This window comes from Camellia sinensis, chromosome 9 (assembly GCF_055761805.1).
Source record: "Camellia sinensis isolate YWXY chromosome 9, ASM5576180v1, whole genome shotgun sequence".
NCBI lineage: Eukaryota > Viridiplantae > Streptophyta > Magnoliopsida > Ericales > Theaceae > Camellia > Camellia sinensis.
The window spans coordinates 35830494-35843160 of NC_138969.1; the positions used below are offsets into that span (position 1 = coordinate 35830494).

The 12667-nt window shown below is 43.1% G+C and overlaps 1 long non-coding RNA gene across 1 annotated transcript; it reads left to right on the plus strand.

Moving 5' to 3' along the window:
* Positions 1–4736: 4736 nt before the first annotated feature.
* On the plus strand, positions 4737–6326 carry LOC145798548 (uncharacterized). Its single transcript, XR_014339544.1, has 2 exons — positions 4737–5115; positions 5693–6326. It is a non-coding gene; the product is annotated as an uncharacterized LOC145798548 (long non-coding RNA).
* Positions 6327–12667: the final 6341 nt, after the last annotated feature.

The window sequence follows — 12667 nt, forward strand, 5'->3', positions numbered from 1 at the left end:
ATTGTATAAGTACTTTTAAAACTCCTTAATATTTTAAAACTTGTTTCTTTTACTATATTACCCTCATATTTATCAGCTCTCTTATTAAACCATCTTCACTATGTATTTCAGAGTAAAATTTTACTCTGAAAAACTAGTAAAATGTTAGACTCTACACAAAAGTAAAATTTTACTCTGTATAAAAATAAAATTTTACTCTAAAAAACGAGTAAACTATGAGACTCTAAAGCTAAAAGTAAAATTTTACTCTGTATAAAAGTAAAATTTTACTTTGAAAAACTAGTAAAATGTTAGACTCTACACAAAAGTAAAATTTTACTCTGTATAAAAGTAAAATTTTACTCTGAAAAACGAGTAAACTGTGAGACTCTGAAGATAAAAATAAAATTTTACTCTGTATAAAAGTAAAATTTTACTCTGAAAAACTAGTAAAATGTTAGACTCTACACAAAAGTAAAATTTTACTCTGTATAAAAGTAAAATTTTACTCTGGAAAACGAGTAAACTGTGAGACTCTGAAGCTAAAATTAAAATGTTACTCTACACAAAAGTAAAAAAGCGAAGGCAGTGTTTGTGGCGTCTGAAGTGTTTGGCAATGACCACCTCCTGATAGTAAAATTTTACTGTCATTCTAACACCAGAGTAAAATTTTACTCTAATTCTCTCAAACGAAAAACAGAACAATAGAACAAGAGTAAAATTTTGCTTTCATTATCTGAAACAAAAAACAGAGCGATAGAACCAGAGTAAAATTTTACTCTGAAAAACGAGTAAACTGTGAAACTCTGAAGCTAAAATAAAAATGTTACTCTGCACAAAAGTAAAAAAGCGAAGGCAGTGTTTGTGGCGTCTGAAGTGTTTGGCAATGACCGCCTCTTGATAGTAAAATTTTACTGTCATTCTAACACTAGAGTAAAATTTTACTCTAATTCTCTCAAACGAAAAACAGAGCAAAAGAACAAGGGTAAAATTTTACTCTCATTATCTGAAACAAAAAACAGAGCAATAGAACCAGAGTAAAATTTTACTATGGTTCTGTTAAATGAAATTTAGATAAAAAACAACAAAAATAAATCAAAAAAAAAAAAACAAACAAACAAAAACAAAACAAATTAATCAACAAATCAACATATCTAATTGAGAAGAAAAACTTCTAAAACTCGATTAACAATCACAAATCTCAATGAAAAGAATATATGTGTTCAACAACACTCATACACACAAATATATATATATATATATATACATATATTCAAAACTAAGCGATCAATTCATTGCTCTTCGGAGTAACAGCGATCAATTCAGAGACGATCTGTTTCTCCTCGTAGACGATCTCTTTCGATTCCGGTACCGGAGGATAATTTTCCGGCCCGCAGTTGATTTCGTTTCCGATGTTCTTGATGAGTTCATCGTAGAGATCGGTTTCAACATTGTTGATCGCCAAAGTTTCGCCTGATAACTGACTGGACTTGGCTAGGAGAGTGATGACGATGACGCCGGCGGCGTTGGGGAGGTCTGAAGCTTCCAGATCTGAAGGAGTTAGAGAAGGGAGAGAGGGAGGAGAAAGACAGAGAAGGTGGGGAGAGAGTGGGTCGAGAATGTAGAAAAATTTAGTTGAGGGTATAATAGTCTAATAAAATATTTAAATAATAAATTTTGTCCTTTATACAAGATTTTATAATTATGAGGAGGTTTAGAAAGTATAATTTTTTTCTTAATCCTTTTAACAATGAAATGAAGGTAAAGGGGTTTTATAGCCAAATTTCCCTTAATATATTGAGTTCTATAAATTTGTCAAAAGAAAATTAGGTTTTTGTAATGTTTTAATTTATATAACACTTTAGGTCTTGTTTGGCAACTTTCAGTTTTAGTCAAAAAAATTAAAAAGTCATTATAAGTTATCACATCGCTCTCTTTACTTTTATGCATATCTTTTTGTAAAAAGTTAAAAAATTATTAAAATAACATATTCCTAAACGAGACCTTAATATCCTTTTTATCAATATAATTTTTTATATTTTACTTGATTAATTCTCGTATTTAAACCTTGTTTATATTAATTTTGATCGTTTCAATTATACTAAAAAAGAAGTGAATGTAATCCTGTCAAATTTATAAAACTTATTTGTACTTTTTCCTAAATATCAAAAGTAGTGGGTGCAATTTAGGTGTCGTTTGGGAAGTGGGTTGACTTTTTTGCTTATTTTAGCCTGGGCTAAAAAGTTTGGTTTGGGAAGGACTTTTTGACTTTTTGACTTTTTGGACTTTTTTTTGAGAGAAAAGTGTAATGATTATAGGTTGTGTAGGAGAGGGTTCAAGAAAAGAATTGGAAAATTCGAAGATCGAATTCTCTAGAGTATGATGAGAGGCTTAGATTCTTCAATAATCTCAACTTAGGAACACAACAACAAAGGAGATGATGGAGATAAGAGATTGGGTGAAGAAGAAGGCAAAATGGCTAGAGAATAGAATAATGGCAAGGCTCTCCCATGGATCTCCCACTTTCACTCTCAAGGTTGATAATGGAGAAAGGGAAATTAGTTCTTTCCCAAGAGTTAAAAAAATCTCCAAAATCCATCCCCTCTAAAGCTATGGGTGAGTGCTATTTATAGGCACCTCATGATGTAGGATGGAGCCCATGTGCAAGGCACATGGGGGATATTCTCTCTAACCACCTTGTCCGAGGAGGTGACCTCTCCGAGGAGGTGACTTCTCCGAGGATGAGAAAACCCCGAAGAGGAGATCAGTCCCTCGGCGAACCCTTCTTCTTAGCCACACCTAACCAATGATCCCCAATCATCCCAAAGGGTCAGGGGTAGTCCCAGAGGACGTCCTGCCGCAAAATATTGCCGAGTCTCATGGACCCCCCGGGGTCGTGCCACCTCGACCCGGGTATAGGCTAGTTTAACCGAAGAGTGAATTTATCTCCACTCACCGTCCTCGGGATCGGGTCCTTTGTTCGAACTCCATTACGGCCATAGTTCTGGTGCGTAGATCCCGGAAAGCTCCGAGCCCGCAAGTGTTCTGGGACTCATTAACGGAGCGACTTCTAGATTGCGTCTGAATCCGTTCGAAGCCAAGTACTTCGGATCTCTAGATTCGTGGGTCCGAATCCTTTCGAGTCCGGGTGCCTCGAATCTCTAGGCTTGCTTAATACCCTTTCGAGTCCGGGCCCGAGTAAGTCTCTAAGTTCGTGGACTCGAACCCTTTCGAGGCTTACAGCGATTCAATCCGTTTGATGGCGATAAATCTGGGCCCACCGATTCTTGGACTTGCAATAAATTCGGGCCCACTAATCTTGGGCTATTGGGCCTAAATAATTTAGTGGGCTCAAATTAGCCCCTCTTACATAGGGTTCAAGAAAAGAATTGGAAAATTCGAAGATCGAATTCTCTAGAGTATGATGAGAGGCTTAGATTCTTCAATAATCTCAACTTAGGAACACAACAACAAAGGAGATGATGGAGATAAGAGATTGGGTGAAGAAGAAGGCAAAATGGCTAGAGAATAGAATAATGGCAAGGCTCTCCCATGGATCTCCCACTTTCACTCTCAAGGTTGATAATGGAGAAAGGGAAATTAGTTCTTTCCCAAGAGTTAAAAAAATCTCCAAAATCCATCCCCTCTAAAGCTATGGGTGAGTGCTATTTATAGGCACCTCATGATGTAGGATGGAGCCCATGTGCAAGGCACATGGGGGATATTCTCTCTAACCACCTTGTCCGAGGAGGTGACCTCTCCGAGGAGGTGACTTCTCCGAGGATGAGAAAACCCCGAAGAGGAGATCAGTCCCTCGGCGAACCCTTCTTCTTAGCCACACCTAACCAATGATCCCCAATCATCCCAAAGGGTCAGGGGTAGTCCCAGAGGACGTCCTGCCGCAAAATATTGCCGAGTCTCATGGACCCCCCGGGGTCGTGCCACCTCGACCCGGGTATAGGCTAGTTTAACCGAAGAGTGAATTTATCTCCACTCACCGTCCTCGGGATCGGGTCCTTTGTTCGAACTCCATTACGGCCATGGTTCTGGTGCGTAGATCCCGGAAAGCTCCGAGCCCGCAAGTGTTCTGGGACTCATTAACGGAGCGACTTCTAGATTGCGTCTGAATCCGTTCGAAGCCAAGTACTTCGGATCTCTAGATTCGTGGGTCCGAATCCTTTCGAGTCCGGGTGCCTCGAATCTCTAGGCTTGCTTAATACCCTTTCGAGTCCGGGCCCGAGTAAGTCTCTAAGTTCGTGGACTCGAACCCTTTCGAGGCTTACAGCGATTCAATCCGTTTGATGGCGATAAATTTGGGCCCACCGATTCTTGGACTTGCAATAAATTCGGGCCCACTAATCTTGGGCTATTGGGCCTAAATAATTTAGTGGGCTCAAATTAGCCCCTCTTACATTTGCCCCTTGCGTGTATGAGAAATTTTAAATTTCTCAGACATGCATACTGTCATTTCTTCGACCCTGTTTCGCATCACGTTTCCCCAAAAAAAAAAAAACATTTTGTCACGACAGAGTCTATGGATAAAGTTGATGACGCACTTCAATTTACAGAATAAATTGACAAGCAAAAATTTTATTTTTTTGTACTCTTTTTTTTTTTTTTTTGAAAATATAGATGTATATATATTTTTAACCAAAGAATAAAGAAGCATTTTTTTTTTTTTTGTTATTCATTTGTTTCTGAAATCACCGAAGACCACTAACATCATTGCTGACTCGCTTTTCTTTTTCTTATACTTCAGTTGGGAGTATACACCATCGTGAGCCACTGTTGCTTCTTGCCAAAATGTTATCTGCAGATCTACCAATTCCTCGCGAGAACCAGATGTGGATCTGCCTTGAGCGCGACCAGTCAATTCGTGCGTCCTGTGCATTTTCCGTTCGTCCCCTGCAGCGTCACCACTGCTTCCAGTCGCTGTCGACCAGTGCCGACCACGCCGCCTACCCAACGCGGCGTTGGTTTGGTCTGCCCAGCTGCCTGTGCACGCTACTCGCGTCGACCTTGGTGTGTGCGTCTCCTACTTGCGGCCTTGCCGCTGCCTCCAGCCGTGGCTTGCACTTCTCTTGATTTCTTGTCCATTATTATTTCAAATCCACTGTTGCCCTCTCAGATCTGTAGGTAAGCTCTGTTCAAACCCACTTTCTCTTCTTGCTTTGATGGAATTTTGTGCTCATGAATTTAGCTCTACTGGGCTTTAGTGCTTGTAATTTTAAATTCCACTGATGCTGAAATTTGTAAAGCTTGAGATCACAAGTTTGTGGGTGAATACTTAAAATCCACTGTTTTGAACTCTACTTCTGATATACATAGATATATTGTGAATCTTGATTTGTTGATTGATGCTCGTTGCTAAAGAAAAATAAGACTAAAGTGAACCCCTATTAAATGCTTGGTCACTAAGAGAAGTAAAATGCCCTGATATTGAATTTTGTAGTTTTGGCCTGAGATGGGTAATACACCGTTGAACTTGCCCTGATACACTCTGAATTTGTGAACTCTGTCTTGAGGCTTGCAAACAATCTTGAACTAGTGCTCTGTTGAATCTTGATAGACTTGTTGTAATGAATCTTAGTCCCGTGCGTATTGAAGACCATAGAGTTGTTGGAATTTGTTATTGTTGATGTTTGAGGAGATGAATTTGCTGAATCTTGAACTTGTGTCGATAATTTTGACAATAATTTTGACATACATACAGGTCTGATGTTGAACTCTTCGAGCGCCACCGTCAGCTTCTGCGTGAACCCACCACGGCGCTGCTCTGTGCATGACCACCTCAACTCACGCGGCTTGTCTGTCTCGTGCCCAATCGTAACTGACCAGTGACGACCACGCCGCCCACTCAACGTGGCGTCGGTTTGTCGATATGCCTTCTCGCCCACTGAAATCCATCACTGTTAGCCATGACGTGCCAACGCCGACCACACCACCGATTCATTGTGGTGTTGGTCTGCCTAGTTGTTCCAGTGCCAACCACACACGTCGCCCTTCCAACGCGTCGTGTGTGGTCACCAACTCCGCTGCGACACCACTGCTGCCTCCAGCTTCGAATTGTCCAACATTGACCACACACGTCCGCCCACTCAACGCGACGTGTGTGGTCTTGCCTAGCACTGCACAGCTTGTGCCACCGCCGACCTACTGTCTTCAATTGTGATCTAGCCAATGCCGACCATGCCGCCCTCTCAACGCGGCATCGGTCATCGGCCCATCCTCTTTGTGTTGCTATTTCAGATTGCCAAAACTCATTCTTGAATATATATATATATATATATATTTGTTGTTCATGAACTTGCTCAGAGTAATAAAATTGTTGTAGCTTAAATAGATAATTATTATTTGTTGATGTTGTCCCATTCTGATAATGCCTGAATCATGATCTGAAATTGATATTGTTTGTCTCATTTGTTGGCTTTGCTATTTCAGGCAAATGAATTCTTGATTGAAATCCACGACCTTGGGGCCCTTGGAACCCGCACTAATGAGAGCAAGGGCTGTTCCTCGGAAGCCCTGAACAAAAGCAAGACTGTCCCTCGGGAGTCCGAAGGTAGCACACACCCTACTTTGGCAAGAAAGATTCATCTGGAAGATAACCGAGTCTACCAAGCTTGCACCAACAGAAGTAAAGATTGTCTCTCAGAAGTTCGAGCGAAAACAAGGCTGTCCTCCAGAAGTCCGAGCAGAAACGAGGCTGTCCCTCGGAAGTCCGAGTGGATGTGCACTTCTACTTCAGCAGCTAATGGAAGCAAAGGCTATCCCTCGGGAGTTCGAGTAAGAGTTCACTCTACTTTGAAAAGAAAGATCCTCGGAGCTCGTATTGATGAAATCAAGGGCTGTTCTTCGGACCTGCACTAATGAGAGCAAGAGTTGTCCCTCGGAAGGCTCTTCCTCAGAAGTCCGAGCAGAAACAAGGCTGTCTCTCGGAAGTCCGAGTGGATGCGCACTTCTACTTCGGCAGCTAATGGAAGCAAAGGCTATCCCTCGGGAGTTCGAGTAAGAGTTCACTCTACTTTGAAAAGAAAGATCCTCGGAGCTCGTATTGATGAAATCAAGGGCTGTTCTTCGGACCCGCACTAATGAGAGCAAGGGTTGTCCCTCGGAAGGCTCTCCCTCAGAAGTCCGAGCAGGAACAAGGCTGTCTCTCGGAGGTCCGAGTGGATGCGCACTTCTACTTCGGCAGCTAATAGAAGCAAAGGCTATCCCTTGAAGCTCGCACTGATGGAAGCAAGATCTGTTCTTCGAAAGTCCGAGGCGGAGAACACACTCTACTTCAACAAGAAAGATCCTTAAAGCTTGAACTGACAGAAGTAAGGGCTATTCTTCGGAGGTCGAAATGGGAACACACACTCTACTTCAATAAGAAAGACCCTCGAAGCTTGCATTGATGGAAGTAAGGGCTATTCTTCAGAAGTCCGAGTGGGAGCACACACTCTACTTCAGCAAGAAAGACCCTCAAAGCTTGCATTGATGGAAGCCATGGCTGCTCTTCGGAGGTCCGAGTAGAAGTATACTTCTACTGTGTCAAGAAAACTCCCTTCAGGTTGGTAACTGAGTCTACCATTCCTTTTTCTTCTTTGAGGGGCAACAAAAATTGAAAACTGTTTCAAGCAACATAACACAATGAAGATATACAATGTAGAGAAAATAACTTTTAATGGAGATACATAATATGGAGGAAATAAATTTCTTCATAACATAAGAAAGATAGAACTTCATGGACAATGCAGTAAATGCAAACTGTAAATGTCATAGATAGACTTCTTCCGTGGAATGTTGACATTTGCCCCTAGAGTTGCAAGATCATTTGGAAAGCTTTCACCAGCTGCTCGGGTTGTGGCCATCATGTACCATCGTAGCTATGTCTTTGGATCTTTCTGTACAGACTGATATCCACATCCCCGCAAGATTTTTTCATGAATCTGTTGTAGTCGGAAGCTTGCTTCTTGTTGGCCAACACACCGGGCTAGGAATCCGGTACCTCCTCGGAAGTAAAGTTCACCTTGAATAATTGTGAATTGGGCAAGCTTGGCCATAGTCAGTTTTCCAACTTTGCTTCTGAGTTGTTCGAGGACTTCTCCTCTCCAGTCCTCCGGAAGGCCTTTGTCTTCGGGTATTATTGAAGGTTCTGTTCCCTTCTTGATAACAATTGTTGCCTCTTCCTCTGGAATGTCAACTCTTGCCCCTAATGTTGCGAGGGCATCTGAAAACTTGTTGTCGGAGCGAGGCACATGCTCTATTTCGACCTTCTGAAATTTGTCAAGAAGCCTTTGGACTGTTGTTCGATATGTGGCCAAGGCAGGCTCCTTTAAGACGAACTGTCCTGAAACTTGCTTCACTATCAGCTTTGAGTCCCCCCGGATCCAAATCTTCTTGATACTGTGCTTCTCAGTTGCTATCAAGCCTAAAATAAGAGCCTCATACTCGGCTTCGTTATTCGAACAATGGAAATCCAGTTTATAAGACAAATATAACTTTTCCCCACTTTTGCTTGTAAGGACTGTCCCGGTTCCTCCCTTCCTTCCGGCTGCTGCTCCGTCAAAGCTCAATGTCCAGAAGCTTTCCTCGGAAGCCATAGCTGTGTGCACTTCTCCTCTTAATTCTTCATTCACTGGTTCATAGTCACCACTTGGAAATTGGGCAAGGAGATCAGCTAAGGCTTGGCTTTTGATCGCCTTGGGGGCTACACATGTGATCTCGAATTCACCCAGTGCTAACAACCATCTTGCCACCTTCCCGGTTAGAGCAGGCTTGCTGAGGAGGTATCGGATTGGATCACTTCTAGTAACAATCTGAATCTGATGTGCTAGGAAGTAATGTCTGAGCTTTTGGGCAGTGAATACCAAAGCTAAACAATGTCTCTCTACTGGAGTATATCGGACTTCTACTCCTCGAATCTTCCGACTGATGTAATACACCAGGCGTTCTACTCCATCTACATCTTGGACCAATAATGCCCCTATGGACTTGGGGGTTGAAGTTAGGTACAACATTAGAGGCACCCCGGGCTGTGGGGCTATCATGGTCTGAGGCGAGGTCAAGGCCGCCTTGATTCTCTCAAAGGCCTTTTGGTGCTCTTGGTTCCACTCGAACTTGGCATCTCCTTTTAACAAAGAGCCGAAAGGCGCAAAGATCTCTGCCAGTGCTGGGATAAACCTCCGAATATAAGACACCTTCCCGAGGAACTTCTTTAACTCCTTTTGAGAATGCGGGGAAGGCATTACTCTGATAGATTTGACCTTGTCTTCATCTGCCTCGATACCATGCCTATGTACAAGAAACCCGAGGAACTTCCCGGCCGTCACCCCGAAAGCACATTTGAGAGGATTCATCCTCATTTTGAATTTCTGGCACCTCTTGAATACCTTCTCAAGTTCTCGGAGATGGTCTTCTTCTTTCTTGGATTTCACCACTAGATCATCAACATAATCTTCCACCTCATGATGGATCATGTCATGAAAGATTGCAGTCATAGCCCTTTGGTAAGTTGCACCGGCATTCTTGAGTCCGAAAGGCATGACTGTATAGAAGAAGTTTCCGAGAGGTGTTCTAAAAGCGGTCTTTTCTGCGTCCTCTTCAGCCATCTTAATCTGATTGTATCCACTGAATCCATCCATGAATGAGAACATCTGGTGTCCCAAGGTAGTATCCACGAGGGTGTCGATGTGAGGAAGAGGGAATTCATCCTTCAGGCAAGATTTGTTCAAATCTCGAAAGTCTACACATACTCTGATTTGGCCATTCTTCTTCTTTATTGGCACGATGTTTGCTAACCACGTGGGGTACTGTATTGGCCGGATGAAACCAGCCTGTTGAAGTTTTTCAATCTCCTCCTTAATCTCCTCTTCAAGATCTGGATGATATTTTCGAGCAGCTTGCTTAATTGGCTTGGAATTTGGGAACACATCAAGATAGTGGGAGATTAGGTCAGGATCTAGTTCGGGCATTTCCTTATATGACCAAGCAAACACATCTGAGTATCGGCTTATCAACTTTAACAACTGTTCCCGCTTCTCTGGGCTAAGGCTCGAACTTACGAATACCGGCCTCGGTGCATCTTGTCCATCACTCAGATCTATTTCAATAAGTTGTTCGGGCTGAGGCTGAGGCCCATCTTGCATACATTCTGGAGCCATTTCAGGCTTTATTACTATATCATTGTCAGGAGGCTCTTCTTTTGACTCGGAGTCGGTGACTGAAGAAACCGACTCCCCGCACCTTCATAAATAGTACACCATCTTGCCTCATTCTCGAACTTTCATCACCTTCCGAGGAATAGGCGGACTTTCTGGTCTAGATATCGCCCGCTTACTTGATTCTGCCATCGGCTCCTTGTCATCTTTGATATCCTCCCAACGAGGAATTTTGACCCCTCGAGGCTTAGAGGTGGTGGGAACTTCTTCGACAGCCAGTTCGGTGAAGTAGATGGCATCAGAATAATGAGCTTCATGGATCTCGAAAGGCCTTTCTGTAGCCTGAATTGTCACCGTCTTCTTTCCCCATTTTGCCTTAACACACTGATGATAACTCGATGGTACAGCCCCATATCTATGCATCCAGGTCCTCCCTAGAATGATGTGATAATTTGTCTCAGAATCGATAATATGGAACTTGGTGGCCGAGCGAATCTCTCCAACGGCTAAATCAACTGTTACGCATCCGATAGTAACTCTCCTTTCTCCACCGAAGCCAGTGATGACTATCGGCTGCTTCACAATGCGTTCTTCAGAGATTCCGGCCTTTTCTAGAGTAGCGCGAGTCATAATGTTGATAGAGGCTCCACTATCTAGAAAGGCCCTTTTGAACTCAACCCCGTTAATAAAAGCAGTCACATAAAGCGGGCGATTGTGAGAAAAATGATACTTCCGATCAACCTCGGAGAAAGTAATGGCACTAGATTGCTCTTTTGCCTTCCTCGGGATAGATCCCTCAGTGGACATGCATTCCTCATGGTGTGCCTCGGCTATATTAATGATGGACATGGTGATTTCTGTTCTTGCCTCCCTGGAAAGTCCAAGCTGGTCAAAGAACTGCTTGAACTTTACACAGTCTTGCAAGGTTTTGACATAGTGATCCGGATCTTTTTCCACTCTTGGAGGCTCGCAGTTAACCATCTCCTCGGTCTCCTCAAAATAAGATGCCACATAAACATGGTGTCCTCCTCTTCCATAGTATTCTTCTCCTCCTTCTGGATCAAAGGGATCTTCGCTATGAGTCATAAATGTTCTGCCCTCTAGATCGAGAGCACTTCCATAGTAAACTTGCCCACCCTCTGGCTCGAGGATGTCGTCCAGATAACAATCATCGTCATCGAGATTGGCGATAGCCTCGATCATCGGGCCTTCATAAGTTATCATAGCAACATTCTTGCCCTTGTCTCGGTGTTGAGGATATGGTTGTTCTCGGATGTCTTGAGTCCCTTGCTTTTTGAACCTCAATTCGTCTGCCTCGACTTTATCTCTGAAGATTTTCCTGAGAGTCCAACACTTCTCTGTCGGATGTTTCAATGTACGATGGTAGACACAAAATTCAGGGCTCTCGCGGTCCTTTTTTGATGGCATTTCTTCAACATAAGGCAATTTTAGCTCTCCGTCAGCCACCCATTCCTTAACTAGAGCTTTCACTTCCTCGATTCCACATGGATAAGAAACCTTCCCCTTTTCACCATTATATTGCTTTCTCTTCTGGCCTCTATGAGCTCCTCCTTGTGAATTTCGGGTATCTGGGGCAAAGGCAGCAGCAACAATAGGTCCATGAGACGATTTGAAACTAGTCTTGTAACTGGCCTTAAATCCGGACTCCTGAGCATGAGGAATGCTAATGTTCCGAGCTGCTTCTATTAATGCCGAGAAGGTGGGTAGCTTGTGATTAACTAGAAACATTTTGTATCTGCTCAATGTCCCTTCTAGACAGATTTGAACCAGATAACTCTCCTCGACTGCTTCATGACAATCTACGGCCTTGTCCTGAAACCTTTTGACGTAGTCAAGGATGTCTTCACTTTCTTGTTGCTTCTCTTTACACAATGTAAGTGTGGTCACCTTCTCCGCCACTTGAAAGAACTTGGAGTGGAATTTGTTAACCATTTCCTCCCAACTTCGGATAGAGTTTGGGGCCAAATTAACATACCAACTATATGCTCGGTCGGTGAGGGACTTAGAGAATTCTCTCAGTCGGAGGACGTGGTTTGAACCATGAATACCTAGAGTCTCGATGAATCGCACAACATGTTCTCGGGCATTTCCTTGTTTGCCGTCGAACTTGATAAACTTCGGCACTGTATACCCCTTAGGGTATGGATAACTCAGCATCTCAATGGGGTAAGGCGGCTTGACGTCTGGATCAGGCAAAGAGGGTAAGGTCCTCTTGCCCCGTTCGAGATCGAACATGGCCTGCACATCGGCGAGAGTGAGAAACTGTTGAGGGAGAGAGTTTGATGGTGGTATTCCCGGGACTTGGCTTATGTACCCGAAGACTGAGCTAGGGGCGTCTTGGCCATTCTGGTGCTGCGAATTCATCATTGGTGAGGACATTTGACGATACTGGCCATCAGCACCTATAGACAAGCCAGTTGGTGATGGGATATTGAATTGAGGCCCATAGAGTCCACCGCACGGCGCCGCTATACCGGGTTGTGCTTGCAGATTTGTTGTTGGAGTGCCATTCATTACACCAG